The 2918-nt window shown below is 30.8% G+C and overlaps 1 pseudogene; it reads left to right on the top strand.

The window, feature by feature from the left end:
• The first annotated feature begins 2132 nt into the window (after positions 1-2132).
• Positions 2133-2708, top strand: LOC149197554 (uncharacterized; annotated as a pseudogene).
• The last annotated feature ends 210 nt before the right edge of the window (positions 2709-2918 follow it).

A 2918-nucleotide genomic window follows, 5' to 3' on the forward strand; every position in this document is an offset into this window, starting at 1 on the left:
TGAAAGTTGGTTGGCCCTTATTTTTGTCTAAACAATTATTAACATTTATGTTTTTTTGTTTTTATTCGGAAAAATGAAAACATAAAAATATTTTATTTTAGAATGTGAAGCTTTTAAAGACAATCAGGAAAGTTATGCAGATATGCTCGCAGCTAGCTCTTGAGATAATCTATTTAGCCAAGAGTATTATCGAGAAGCTAGAAGCATTTATTTTGAAACTTCACAAAAAAAAGTCGAATACATCAAGCAGATGAAGAAGCAATCTGTCTCATAAACCATCTTTACCTTTGTGAACGTTAAAATATATATATATATATATATATATATATATATATATATATATATATATATATATATATATATATATATATATATATCTTTTTTTTTTTTAGACTACTAAAAACATAAACAATTGTAATAAGTATATATATAATTAATAAAAATTAGATTGGGATTGTGCCCCTTTTTCTAGCTTCTATAAAGCTAGAAAAGCGATTATCATGATCTGTTCATTTATGCTCCACCGAATATGATAAAAGTGGAGTTGATGGCTTCGAACCATTGTAAATATGGTATCACTGGTGTATAGAAAGGATGCTCTTATGTCAATTTCAAACCATTTTACTTTGAGTAGATAATTAACGTTATTCTAATGGATTCCAATCGCATAAACTGTGAGGTGGTCATATGTAAATAAATAACATTCAATAAATAAAAAAATAAACAAACGAGCAAGAGATGGAGAAATAGGCATTTCTATATAAACACTAACCAAAATGATCAATAGACGATTGTTGATGGTGACTTTACTATGCCTAGTGTTTGTATGCAACCAACCATTTATGTTAATAGCTACCAATGCTTCCATGCTATCAACTATTTGGTCTCACAAAACGAAATAGTCAAAGGAAAATGAGAATCCATATTAGCAAGTTTTAAGATTTAGGGAAGCTATAGAAATTGAAAAAAAGCCGAGCAATCTCAATAAAGATGATGGCTGGAAAATTAGTAGTTGTTGGATCCCTGCCTTTTCTTCCTAGCAAACCTTCCCCCCGCCCCTTGTGTTATCTTTTTTCCCCCTCGTCATCTCGATTGTTTTTCGAGTCTTCCCTTTCTTCCCTTTGGGTTTTTTCATTCAATAATTTATGTATTAATTTTTACGCCTTAATTATTATATAAATGAATAAAACTCAGTTATTCATAAAACATTGATAATATGATTATAAATGTTTATACCATTAATCCAGTTACTCCTTGAGTAAAAAAATAAAAAATAAAATATAAAAATAAATAAATAAATTATAAATTGAATTAACTAACTAATTGAAAATAGATATATTTTTTCCATTGACTTTTATTTATATTCTAAATAAAAATTGTTTCGTTTCTAATATAATTAAATTAAATTATGAATTAAGTCAAAGAACTAACTAACTAATTAGACTATTTAGTTATTACTCATTTATTCTTATTATTTAATATAATAATATTATTATGTCTTTTTCTAGTCTTTGATGATTAAAAAAAAAATAAATAATAATAATAAAAATAAGCCTATTAGTTAATTTGGTTAAATGCAAACAATTTACACTTAATCGTAAATAGAAATAAAACTAACTTTCTAATGATTTAATTAACTAATTATATGTCCCTCTCCATTTCTCTTGGTCCTATCCGGTTACCCAGTCTAATGTAGCCATTTCTTGGTCAAATGTAGCCATTCCAGGTCAAATGTAGCCGTTAGATAACCTGCTCTCTCTATTTATACTGCAGCCATGATCTGGTTTTTCAACTTGTCTTGACGATGAACCACACTTGTTGGTTCGAAACGCGTCGACAAATGTATTATAATGTGATTTCCGCCGAAAACTCTTCTCAAAAAACTTGATATGGATCACAGAAGCCTAAATTCAACAATTTCTAAAGATGTCAACATGCATCATCATTGTACAACTTCTTCTCTCCCGAGGGCAGTTCCAAAATTTGATTTGTTTGAGAGACATGGGGTACAACAACAAAGAGGAGGGCTTCAAATTGTTCTCAGAGATGATAAAATTGGGTTGTTAGGGAAAATCTATCGTTATTATTGAACCCCAAAGGAACCCTGGGCAGGAGTCTTTTAAAAAACAACCATGGTAGTGATTGGAGTAGTGTTTGATCTATTGAAGAAAAGTCTCGACTTATCAACAAAGTCTCTTCATTCGTCTTTTCTTGCATTATTTTCTACATCAATAGCTACTATAGTTATTACCTCCGCCTTGACTTTCTTTCCCAATTACCCATCTTTTCCTTCACAATTTCTCTTGAGTGGTGCAGGTTCAATTGCTTATTGTGATGTTGCTATAGAGTGAGATGATATTCGATATATCTCTGATAATGCTTATAGGGATCCCACTTATGATTATGCTTCTAGTGTCAAAATTTATAATATTGAATTAAAACCACTTTTCTCTTCCTCTAGCTTGAAGACACTTTGAATGACAACATTAAGAGCTCTTGTTATGTTTTACCAACCTCTTCTGGAACCCTAACTAAAGGAAGAACATGATGTTGGCGATAATTTGGAAGATGAACAACAAGAAAGGCAACTTGTGGATCTTGTTATTCCTTTGAAGAAAAATGTGAAGTAAATTTTCCAGGAGCGATCAACGTCTTCCCATCCTTTTCCAAGTTATATTAGCGACAAGGGAGAAGGATTTTTGGTTTAACCCGAGGTAAGGAAACACTGAAAGCCAATGCAATAGAAATTCAACTTTTAGGCTTTTGGAAACTGATGAGCCCCAAATTTTGGTAACAATTTGGGCTCATTTGGCCTACTTACCTTGCTCAACCCTTCATTTTTTTATCACTTATGCATCATTTCTTAGTATATTCGTGTTATTTGTAGGAAGAAGGGCAGTCATTATGCCTATGTGGCT

Source organism: Pinus tabuliformis, chromosome 2_2 (assembly GCF_031772625.1).
Source record: "Pinus tabuliformis cultivar Carrire ecotype Pingquan chromosome 2_2, CPIR1, whole genome shotgun sequence".
NCBI lineage: Eukaryota > Viridiplantae > Streptophyta > Pinopsida > Pinales > Pinaceae > Pinus > Pinus tabuliformis.